Raw genomic sequence first — 12,762 nt, 5'->3', positions numbered from 1 at the left:
GGTGCTGTGCAGAGAGAAATGACTATTGTTAGGAGAGAAACTTTGGAAGAACTAGAATTTTAAAAAGTTTATTAAGAAGAGCTGGACCAGAAGTGATCTGCAGAGTGTTTCATAGACATCTGGGAAATAAATCAGGACAAGAAATGGAAAAAGGTCAAATGAAAAACCTTGTCACTTAGGACTGGCTGCAGACTTAGGAAAGAGGCAGAGTCATTTGGGCTTAGAAACCATTGGAAACTCTCACTCATGCCATACCGTACCACACCACCCTCTTACCCCACCTTGGCCTCATTCTCTTGCAGTAGGAAGGTCTGACACATTCCCCAGGGAGGATGCTCTTAGCTGTTTGGAGGGTGGGACCTTGAAGTGTGGGAGAGATTTGGTTCCTTTAAGCTGATATATTGCATAATGTCCCCAGGAGATAGGACATGGTACTTAAGGGCAGGCTTGCAACCAGGCTGACTTAGACACTTCGGCCTCAGGAAAATAGGTTATTATGAAAGAGTTAGCTGATCATAATGAATAAACACTCAAGATTTTTATTGTTAACACACTAAGTGTTGTAGCTGAATTTGTAAAAAGCACTTTCATATCTTCCCAGGTAGACTTTGAGCTAGAGTTCAGCCATTGCCAAGAACTGGGATCTTAAGGGCCCCACATGCGGCCTGGTTAGTAACCTTAGGCTTTGGGTGGTGTTTAAATCAGGGGCAGGTCCTCACAAAGGGTGTGGGGTGTGAGCATATTGTTCTATTAGAGGGTTTCTGTATTTAGCTATTTAGCACCTGATATTTGCAAAAAATGAGTCCAGCCAGAATTTTGTATACTCAAACATGTTAGCCAAACATTTCCACGGCTAATAGGTTATTCTATAAAATATATGAAAATACTTATCCAACTCAGGAGATGCTGGATGTGTAATGCTGTTAGTCATTTGTATGGTTATTTGTGCTTTGTTACACCAAGTGTTTGCTAGGGGTTATGGTTATTTTTTCCCCATAACTCTAAGAGATGTGGGCAATACTAATTTTATAATTAGTTCTATAATTTTATAGAGATTAGGTAGCTTGGCTAAGATGAACAGTGAATAGAAGGCACCACTGATAATAAGATACTTTCCAATTTGTCAGAGAGTAAAATGTGAAAGGATATCTTTTAAATTAATGAAATTGTAAGTAGCAGAGCTTTGATTCTATTCAACCTCAACTACACCTGCCTGATTTCAAATCTTGTGGGTTCCCCCACCCCATAACACACAAGTACTTTACTACCTCTAATTTGTAAAGGCAAATTAAAACAAGCACAGGTAATAGACAACTGCCATGTGTAAATCTTAAAAGTTGGCATTTATTGGCTATTGTGGCAAAGCTTTCCTTCACTTAGATTCCTAGGAACATTTGTGATCTTTATAACTGTCTGAGATGGACCTTATTTTCCCTCTCAACAATGGAGATAGGTACTCTCTCTCTTTTTTGAAAGATTTATTTTATTTTAAATTATGTATATGCATGTATATCTATCTGTGTCTGGGTTTATGTGCACAAGAGTGCAGATGCCCGTGGAGGCCAGAAACATCCCTTGGATCTGGAATTAATATGGTGTTGAGCCATGTGATGTAGGTGCTGGGAAACAAACTTGGGTCCTCTGGAAAAGTGGCAAGCATTCTCAGTTGCTGAGTCATGCCCCTAGATGGGCACTTATTCCCATTTTCACATGAGAAACGACACACAGACTTCCAAGGTATTCTTGGGACAAGGTCACATAGCTAGTACTAAATGTAAATTCTGTACCGTGATAGTCAGATTATTTTTCATCATGATAGAACCTGGTTTGGGTTCCAGAAGTGTATGTTCTGGTGAGGGGTCACCAGAGTTCCCTCTGGACTCTGATGTAGACTTACATAGGGCTCAGGCGGTGTGCCCTAAGGGTGTGGCGGTGCCTTCACTGAGATGGGAGTTTGTTCATCCTAGTAACTGTGCTGCCAGAAGTAGTTGCACTCGTCCCACATTTCAGACTTCCTCTAGTCCCAGGTCTCCTACCCTGGCTTAGCATGAAGGAACTGGCTTTATTTATAATTTAGATCTTTCCACTTCCTAGAGCAATTAAGGAATTGCACAGATGTATCTAGGAGAAAGTTCAGGAGCCTCGCTAAAAGTTGATCAAGCAGAGAATCTTCACCACTCAATTGATTGGAATACAACTGACCTTAATTACACTGCTGTTCTAGTCCTTGCCTGTGGTGGAGAAAGTGGTGGATTGAAAATATAGATGAGCACAGTTTGAGCATGGTAAGGAGGACAGTGGAAAGACTAGGCTGGTCCTTCCCGCTGGCCCTCAACAGTGCTGCTTCTATTATTGCTCACCCAGGCTGGCACAGTGCACTTGCATCCTGTGCGATGCTACTTTGGGGCAGGCTCTGTTGGCTCTGCCACAACCTTTTCTGGTTTACTGGCTGCTGCTGTCTAGCAGCCTGGAGCCTGAAGGCCATTAGCTGCTGAGCTGGATAACTTGTGTATGCCATATACAGTGACTTCATGAGTGTCCCGTGCAGAGTTCTATGTGGGTGGGATTACTGTGCTCCTTGACATGTGTCAGAAAAGTCACTAGAACTTGAATTCTTCAGCAACCCCCATATTTCGAGGCGACCTTCCAGGAATGATGGCTTTCTTATGAATTGGTGACCTAGGAGTTACAGAGAAAGTAATTCTGGTCTGCAAATTTTACCTCTAGTTACAGGGAAAGGCCACTAAGAAAGGGCACTGATTACGATTACATAAAGCCTTATTCTTAGGGACTCAGGACACATAATGACAGGGAGGCACCACTCATATCACCTAATCTGATCCTCTCAATAGTTCTTCATACATTTTAGTACATTTTTGGTGACCCTCTTTGTGAATAGGCAGATGTGATATCTTGGGCTTTTTTTCTGCCCCTCTAGGCCTTCCAGATTGAATGACTAAATGCTTTAAGAATTCATTACACATTATTTAAAACCTGTTTAAAGAAGCAATGGATCAGTAATTCTTGCTGAGTATTTTGGGTAAAACCCACTGTCTCATAGAACTAAGCAGGGCAGAAAAAGCATCTTGCAGGAGTGCCAGTGTTTCCATACAATATCATTTGGGACCAACCACTGCTTAATGGCATCCATCTGGTTTGCCCAGGGTGCATGGATCGGGGAGTAGCTTTGAACTGGGAGCTCATCAACATGGACTGGCAGTCCTGCTAAGATACTGCACAGCATAATCCAGAAAAGTGGAGTGGAGACAGAGAGGGTGGCAAGAGTGGCCATGTTTTCTTTTTCTTTTTTATTTATTTTATTTTATTTTACAATACCATTCAGTTTTACATATCAGCCACGGGTTCCCCTATTCTCCCCCCTCCCACTCCCTCCCCTTACCCCCAGCCCATCCCCCATTCCCACCTCCTCCAGGGCAAATCCTCCCCCGGAGGACTGCGATCAACCTGGTAGACTCAGTCCAGGCAGGTCTAGTCCCTTCCTCCCAGACTGAGCCAAGTGTCCCTGCATAAGCTCCAGGTTTCAAACAGCCAACTCATGCAACGAGCACAGGACCTGGTCCCACTGCCTAGTTGCCTCCCAAACTGATCAAGCCAATCAACTGTCTCACCTATTCAGAGGGCCTGATCCAGCTGGGGGGCCCCTCAGAGTTTGGTTCAAAGTTCATGTGTTTCCATTCATTTGGCTATTTTTTTTTCAATAATTGAGTAAAACTGAAATTTATTATAAGCCACAGTCATCCTAGGGACCTCCATGCTATATATATATATAGCCTCCATGGTTCTATGGGTTGTGGTCTGATTGTTCTTTATTTTATATCTAGAATCCACTTATGAGTGAGTACATACCATGACCGTCTTTCTGGTTTTGGGTTACCTCACTCAGGATGATTTTTTCTAGTTCCATCCATTTGCCTGCAAATTTCATGCTTTCATAGTTTTTCTCTGCTGAATAGTACTCCATTGTGTATATGTGCCACATTTTTTTCATCCATTCTTCCATTGATGGGCATCTAGGTTGTTTCCAGGTTCTGGCTATTACAAATAGTGCTGCTATGAACATAGCTGAGCATGTATCTTTATGGTATGAATCAGCATTCCTTGGGTATATGCCCAAGAGTGGGATGGCTGGGTCTTGAGGTAGTTCGATTCCTAATTTTCTGAGAAACCGCCATACTGATTTCCACAGTGGTTGTACAAGTTTACATTCCCACCAACAGTGGAGGAGTGTTCCCTTTGCTCCACATCCTCTCCAACATTGACTGTCATTGGTGTTTTTGATCATAGCCATTCTGACAGGTGTAAGGTGGTATCTCAGAGTCGTTTTGATTTGCATTTCTCTGATGATTAAGGATATTGAGCATTTCTTTAAATGTCTTTCAGCCATTTGTGATTCTTGTTTTGTGAATTCTCTCTTTAGCTCTTTAGCCCATTTTTTAATTGGACTTCAGTATTTTGATGTCTAGTTTCTTGAGTTCTTTATATACTGTGGAGATCAATCCTCTGTCAGATGTGGGGTTGGTGAAGATCTTTTCCCATTCTGTTGGCTGTCTTTTTGTCTTATTGACTGTGTCTTTTGCCCTGCAAAAGCTTCTCAATTTTGAGAGGTCCCATTTATTAATTGTTGTGCTCAGGGTCTGTGCTGTTGGTGTTTTATTTAGGAAATGGTCTCCGGTGCCAGTGTGTTCAAGAGTACTTCCTACTTTCTTTATGTTCAGGTCTTTGATCCACTTGGACTTGAGTTTTGTGCATGGTGACAGATATGGATCTATTTGTAATCTTTTACATATTGACATCCAGTTATGGAGTGGCCATGTTTTAACCAGTAATGTCTTCTTCCTTACAACTGCTTTCCCCAGATTTCTTGTCCTAGTGAAATTGTTCACTCCATTTCAAGCAAGTTGCTCTCTGAAGTTCTGTAAAATGTTTTTTGTAGAAAGATATACATTTAGAGATAATTTGGAACTCAGTAGCACTCAGCACAAGGTTCTTAGCATTTTTATCAGTGGCTGGTTGGAAGCTGTGGTTGAAACATATCTGGGAGAGACAACTGGTGGTAGTCAAAATCCAGAAAACAGCCTGGAAGCTGATAAAACTTTAACAGCTGCATCATATCAATCTACACTTTAAAAACAATCTAAAATGGGGATGACTTGGTTTGCTTAAAACTTGACGAGGTTTATGGTTCAGCACAAGCCAAATGTGTAGTGTCGCTGCTAATCGGAAATTAACCCAATGCAAGTTAGTGTCTGGGTTTGTAGTTATTGCCCTTTGGGCTCCTGGTTGGAGATTCCACATCTGGAGTCTTTGCCCTCTTTTCTGTTTAAAGAGGAATGTTGCCCAGTTGGTGTGTTTCCAGTGCTGGAGTGTTGACATGACACTGACCAGAAGCCTGCAAGTTGTGCTCTTATAGGTGTGGTTTGAAGAGCTGGAGCTCTGGAGTCGCTGGAGGTTAAGGGGAATCAGGGCTGTTGGTATCAAACACTCGTCTGTGTGCCAAGCAGAAGGAATAGGCTTATCATCTTTGATCCTGAGAACAGTCCTTAAAAGAGCATGGAGCTGGAGTGAGTGAGGCCTGAGTCCAGGAAATACCTTGGTCAAGGCTGGTGAGTGGAGCAAGACTTTGATATGTGTTACTATCAGCACTCAGGAGGTAGAGATGGGAGGGTCATGATTTCAGGGCCAGTCTGTAGAAGCTAGACCCTATCTGAACTACACATGCAACCATCCTGGGAAATATTTGGATCTTGATCCTAGCCACTGCCTCTGGTCTCCTTCGGTGACCAGGTTCTATGGTTCTGTAACTATCCCTGCTCCACTGTCCTTGTCGAACATTTAAATTTGGAGGAGTGGCCCAAAGGCTCTTATTTGCGTTTCACATGCCATAGGAAAAAAAAGTACAGCTGCTGGTGTCTGAGGACTGCTGAGGAGGCTCTGGAAACTTTTCCGAGGTGGTTTGTCTTACTCCTGCCAGGACCGTGGAGTCTTTATGCCTGTGTTTGCTTTGGTTTTACTTGAGTGGATTAAATGGCAGTGATTATTATATGCAAAAAGTATTGCTACAGTTTTTTTCCTGATGTGAAAGCTGAGCCTTGCTTGGCAGATATTGTGCTTTTTTTGTGGAGGAAAGCGTAAATCAGGAGTAAAGGTAAAAGATATTTAGACCCAACTTTTTCCTCTTTCTCTGCAGAGGAGCAATTTGCTTGGCTCTGAAACAGCGTAGGGATTGATAATCCAGAATTTAACTTTCTGTTAGTGAGCTTGAGTTTCCATGGACTCAAAGTCTTTTAGGAAGTGTTTTGGGGGAGTAAGAGCTCCCACTTTATTCTCATTTGTCTGATCAAAAAAGATGGCAAGTGTGTTTTTGTTTTAAGGCTACCCTTTACATAAAACTGTAGCTCACTTTTTATATTAGGTGTTGCGTTTTATGTTTATGTAAATGTATGTATGTAGGTATATTCTTATGTAGTTTAACATAAAATTACAGACTTATGGTTGAAACTACTGTAGAAAAAGCAATTACTTGTCAGGGTTAAACTTAGACAGTGTTTGGAGCTTAATTGTGAAGCTTAAGTTGAATTATGAATAATGAATACAGAATATTTTGGAATTAGCAACTTGCTTAGTGACTCAAGCTGCTTCCTGAAGACATCTGTTGCTATTGGGATAAAGCATTTTCTTGGCATAATATGCTGGTTTTGAGTAATCTTTTTGTGGTTGGTAGGCTAATTTTAAGCTCTTCTGGAGAAACAAACTTTCAGTGTAGGCTTTTAATTTCTCACAACCTAACTTTAAATTAATTTCTGACACACATTTAAATGGCTAATAATAGTATTTTCTCCAGCCTCCCAGAGTAACAAAGATCAGCAGCATCCATTTCTGTATGTTAATGAAACATGTAAATATTTTACAAAACAAATATTGTCTAGCTTGGTGCTTTGAGCATTGTCTGTGTTCTCTGCCAGTGGTAATATTTGCTGTCATAGGATGGACCACTGTTTTTTCAGTGTCGTCAGACAGCCACTGTGAGAGCCAGAGAGGGATGAAGACCAGGTTACCAGATTTTGTTGTAGAGCCTTGATAGGGGGTTTGGTTATGGGAATTTGAAATTCTAAATGAAGTTTTAGTCTCGAATTTGTTGTTTCTTGTTCTGTAGGGCATTGCCCTTCCTTACTGAGGGCAGGAAATCCAATGTCGCGCTGGCTTCTAATCCTTGACTAGGAGAGTCTGTTGGAAGGACTGACAGAATGACCTAACAAACCACCTCATCTTTATGCTTTAGTTTTCAGACAAGACTTCTTAGTATGATTTGGGACTAATACATTTGCTAGGGATATTTGAAGGGAGAGGGAAGGGCTGGGAATCTTAAGAACTCATGAAGACTACTTTACCCAGCCCAACCCATGTCCTCTAATGGTGCTTACAGAATGCTTCAATGGCTTAGATTTTATTTCTTCAGTTTCAGAATCTGAAATTGTGTTGAGTCCTCCTGTGCGAAAATCCCTCATGACATACTGGCTTCATATGTGCTTTAGGAAAAATGAATCTCTTCATTGTTTGATTATTTATTTATTATTATTTTGGTTTCTTGAACAAGGTTCTTCTGTGTGGCCCTGGCTGTCCTGGAACTTGCTCTGTAGACCAGGCTGACCTCAAACGCAGAGATCCACCTGCCTTTTCCTCCCAAGTGCTGGGATTAAAGGCATGCACCACTACACCCAGTATTTGATTTATTTTTAAATTAATGTGTGATAAACTTCTTTTCTCCCATAGACCTTCTTTTTCTGTATCAAACTGAAAGTTTTGGGAGTAACATTATATTAGCAGTATTTACTTTTACACAAAGAAAGGAAGTAATCGGAAAAGTTAAAAGTAGGTTTAACAGAGACCCAGGACTGTAGATGTTTACCGGGTACATCTACTGCTTTAAAACTCTGCCTTTTGTATACCAGTGTCTATATCACTGCTATTTTTACTTCTCAGACAGATTGGAAAGTGTCCAGCCTTGTAGGCATGATAAATTTTGTCTATTTAAGTGCTAAACGATTCCCTGGAGACTTTATACTAGAAATGAGTGATTCAGATTTATTAGGGGCAAACATACAATTATTAGAACATGAACTGCCTTCTGTGATTCCATTTCCTCAGGAGAATTCTCACTGCGAGAGTTCTAAATGAAGTCTCTGATTGGGTTGTTCGAGTGTAAGCTGGCTGAGTTGTCTTGGCACTGTATCATTTGTAAACTCTTTGTTAACGTGTCCGTGTATGCTGTTGCTCCCACCTTGAACTTTTCCTACCATCTGGACTTTTTCTGAAAGTATTTGATTCTTGGAATGTGTAACTCACTTTTAAACAAACAAGGCTACTTGCATCCAGCATATAATAAAAAATGGAAAGAGCTACTCTTCATCTTCCCTCTTCCCAGGGGAGCAACAATCCAGGAAACTGGAGCTATATGTGATTGTGTCTTAATGTGCTTGTGTGTGTAATGTCAGACAATATTCTATACAGGTTAAGAAATTCCTTACTCATATGGAGGTATAGGTTAGGAAAAATAATTTTAATAAGCAACTCCCTCCCCCTCACTGACCCAACATAAACATGCTGTTTATATTGAGTAAGTTATAAATTGTATCATTTTTCTTCTGCAAGGCAGAAGCATAAATGAGCAAGTGCAAAGCATACTGTGCAGTTCATTAGGAGTGTGCCTACAGTCTCATTAGCATCCCCAAGGTGATAAGTTCAAATTTATTTAACCTAAATTTGGTATATAGCCTAAAAATGATCTGTGATTATTTATTAATTTGCCTACTTGCCAACATAGAGATATAACCCAGAACTTCCAGCATTCTACTGAGACACACCTCCAGTTCATTATGACTCGTGTGTGTGTGTGTGTGTGTGTGTGTGTGTGTGTATGTGAGAGAGAGAGAGAGAGAGAGAGAGAGAGAGAGAGAGAGAGAGAGAGAGAGAGAGAGAGAGAGAACACTTAGGTATGTGAGGCTGGAGGTTGATATTGGGTGTCTTCCTCAGTCACGTTCCTCATTTTTTTTTGATACGGGCTTTCTCACTGAAACTGAGACTCATCAATTGGCTAGACTGGCTGGCTAGCAAGTGTCAGGGCTCCTCCTTTCTGCTCTTTCTGGGGCTGAGATGCAGGTGCTCACTGCTGTCCTGGGTTTTTATGTAGGCAGGGCGTCTGAACTCAGGTCCTTACGTTGACACAGTAAGCACTTTCAACCATCTCTTCAGCGCTGCTCATAATGGTTAAAGTGTTACCAAATATATACCAAAATCTCATCAATGGCAAATTCTGATGACAATTATAATAGCTTAACTTCCTTATTAAACATACACCTTTTAGCCAAGATTTCCACATGTTTTCTGAGGCCTGAGGGGTGTGATAACCGAGGAGAGAGAAAAGTTCACTGAGTAACACAGTACCAGAACCCTCTGCTATTTCACAATTGGATCATAGGGATACCTATGGTATTAGAAGACCTAATTATAGTTATGCCTCATGGCATAATTATAAGTTTCTCTTTCCAGACATGAAAATTAAATAGTGAAGTTTCTATGCACATACGTAGCACCAATGTGAACAAACCCTGCTATTTCCGAACATGAAAAATAAGTATAAGTGGGCTAAGTTGACATTCTCCAGCAAGGACACACAGACTGGGAGATGGTGAAGTTGTTTATTCTTCCTTCTTAAAGCCCAGAACACTACATCATTTAAACCAGAACCCCTATGCCAATGGCCAAGGCTTCCCTTAAGGACCGAGCCCACAAAGTCTGTGCTGTGTTCTTACTTTGTGCAGAGATGTGCTGATAGGAAACTTCACACACTTGAATGCTTTATAATTGACATTTGGAACTTTGTCCTCCTGTGAAATATATTACGTTTCTATCAAAACCAAGGTTTTTTTTTTTCTTTATTTTCAAATAGCAGTCGATAATCTTTTATTTTAGAGTCAAATGATTGCCAGATATGGTAGCTTTGACCTGTGCTCAGGAGGTAGAGGCCAGAGGACCAGGAGTTCCAGGGTCATTCTCACTTACATTGTGAATTTAAACCTAGCCTCAGCTACCTGAGTCAAGGCCCTGCCTCAAAGAACCAAACTAAAAATAAATAAATAAGTAAATAAAAAGAAAGAGGGAAAAGTGATTGGCTAGCTTGTGAGGACCCACCTGCCTGGGGCCTTGAAGGAGGATTTTCCTGAGGAAAGATGAATCTACCCTGAAATGGAGACTAAAATAGGCTTGTTGGTTTTATTTTGATGCTTTCAGGACTTCTATCAATGTTTGTTTTTGTTTCTTTTAAGTCAAGGTCTTTTGATGATTCATCCATAGTTGGCCTGAGCACCTGGCAGTCCTCCTGCTTCAGCCTCCCTAGTCCTGGGAGGACAGATGTTAACCACCATGTCCTGAAGGGACTTGTCTTTTCTTTGAGGCAGCCTTGCAGAGCACAGATAGAAGGACAAGGGGTGTGGTTTGAGTCTCATACATGCTACCAGTGTCCAACACGTGGTCGGTCCTTAAAGAAGGACTGGCTGTGGGGGCCTTTGTGATGGGTGCCACTTGGTGTGGTCGGCCTGGGAGCTCTCTGTCACAAAATGGCCAGTTAAGGTGGCTCTTAGCCTTCTATTTTAAGATGAGTAAATTAAGGTGGTGAGGCATTGGTGACTTGAAAGGGTGGAGCTGGGATCTAAATCTGGCCTGGACGATCCTCCAGATTCTCCCCACTGTACTTTGTGCCTGAGACTCACTGCTGTCCTGTGCATTGTACCTTTTAAACAATCCTTGAGTAAACCTGGACGGGGTGGAGGTGTTCCCAAATCACTCTGCCGCCAGGAAGACAAAATTGTTGGAACATTCAAGGAAGCTTTCCTTTTCTGTTAACTTTCAGTTTCAAGGCCTGTGAACTAAAAGAAAAAAAAAACCTGAAAAACTAAAGATAGATTGACAAACAGAGGGAGTGTGTGTTTGTGTAAGTAGCTGGTGACATGGTTAGTTTATGTACTAATCTAGTAGGGAATAGGGAAGGGAAGGAGAGGAGTCTGGAAAGAGAACCCACATTTCTCTAGGAATAGCAAAAGGGGTTTCTAGACAAAACAAAGCTGGAGATATTTTTCTAGCTGTGGAGTTTGGCCTTCTACTTGCCTTGAAGTCTTTTTTATTTTTTAAGTAGGATTTTTATTCTTTGCCTATTCCCACTTCCTCCACCCCACCCCCCTCTCCGCTTCATTTGTTATCTGTTTTTTAACCTATGGGATTGGTCAATGCTGTCTGATGGAGCTGACGGCTCTTGTGGTCTTGACCCTGTGCAGTAACCGCAATTGCTGTGCATCCATGAGTGTAACAGCCATGCCGTGTGAGCACCCCAGCACTCCCTCCATCTTCCCTCTCCTCTGCTGTGTGTCCCCTGAGCCGTGAGTGGTGACGTAGAAGTCCCATTAGGGCTTAGCACTCCTGCCTCATGGTCTTCAAACTCCATGGCGTTTCCCTAACATTTTATGTTATGCTTATCTTTGGTCTGCTTTCTGGGTGTAAAAGTCACTGAGGGAATTTAAAAAATAATGTATTTATTAATTCTTGGAGAATTTCATACATGTGTGTAATATAGTTTGATCATATTAACCCCTTACTCTTCCTCCTAAGTACTCCTGGATCACTCCCCAGCTTTGCCTCCCAACTTTTTTTTTTTTTTTTTTAAGTATTATGTTACTTTAAATCATGTGTATGTGTCTGTATCTTTGTGAGTCCATGCTACATGTGTGTTGGTACCTCTGAAGACTAGAGGCATTGGATCCCCAGAAGCCAGAGTTACAGGTGGTTGTGAGCCTCCTGATGGGAGTGCTGGGAATCAAATTCAGGTCCTCTGGAAGAGCAATATACTCTCTGAATTGCTAAGCCACCTCTCTGGTCTTCCTCTCTCCACCTCCTCCTTCTTTTATAACCATTGAATTCAGTATGTGATGCCCACATACTCAGGTGTGGGGCCATACACTGGAGTGTGAGCATTATACTGGGGGCCCGCACTCTTAGAGAAAACTGACTCTGCTTCCCCCAGAAACCACAGACTGTCAATAGCTCCTCAGCTAGGGGTCAGGATTCAGAAGCCCTTCCCATTTCCATGATGGGATGTGGACTGGCTTGATCTTGTGTGGCAGCCACAGTTCTGTGGGTTCCTGAGAAGCAGTTGTCTTGTCATGCCCAGAAGACACTGTCTCTCTCGTCTTCCCGGATCTCTGCCTCTTAAAATCCTTCTTCCTGCCAATGGGCAAGTGGTCTCACACACCTTTAATCCCAGCACTCTGAAGGCAGAGGCAGATGGATTTCCAGGTTTGAGGCCAGCCTGGGCTACAGAGTGAGTTCCAGTACAGCCAGGACTAGTAGAGAAACTCTGCCTCAACTTTCTTCCCTCTCTTTCCAAATGGTTCCTGAGTCTTAGGGGTAGAAGGTATGCTATAGATGTCTTATTTGTGGCTGGTTGTTCCATAATGTGTTCTCTGTACTTTGATCTGTCGTGAATTTCTGTGTTAAGCATCATTCATTGTACAAAGAAACTTCCCTGATGAGGTCTGAGAGCAGTACTAATGTATGGATATAGAGATACAGCTTGGCAAGTAGTTTTATATTATACCTACTTAGCAAACTAATAATAGTACATTTACCTCTAGGGCCTAGGAGATCCCTAACCATGGATTTTTGGCCAACTTTACAGTACTAGGGATGCATTTC

At 41.8% G+C, this 12,762-nt stretch overlaps 1 protein-coding gene across 14 annotated transcripts in view; it reads left to right on the top strand.

Moving 5' to 3' along the window:
* Ppfibp1 (PPFIA binding protein 1) overlaps nucleotides 1–12,762 on the top strand; it is a 152,190-nt gene that overhangs the window by 19,797 nt on the left and 119,631 nt on the right. For 2 of the 14 annotated variants that reach the window (XM_028891654.2, XM_028891650.2), the window contains exon 1: nucleotides 5,723–5,969. The exons of 11 other annotated variants lie outside the window; for them this stretch is intronic. The gene's annotated coding sequence lies outside the window, so the exon portion shown is untranslated. Of the gene's footprint in view, nucleotides 1–5,722; nucleotides 6,167–12,762 lie in introns of those variants that run through there. One more of the 14 variants, XM_028891647.2, reaches the window with a different exon arrangement.

Source organism: Peromyscus leucopus, chromosome 3, assembly GCF_004664715.2.
Source record: "Peromyscus leucopus breed LL Stock chromosome 3, UCI_PerLeu_2.1, whole genome shotgun sequence".
NCBI lineage: Eukaryota > Metazoa > Chordata > Mammalia > Rodentia > Cricetidae > Peromyscus > Peromyscus leucopus.
This window is presented reverse-complemented; position numbering and strand designations above follow the sequence as displayed.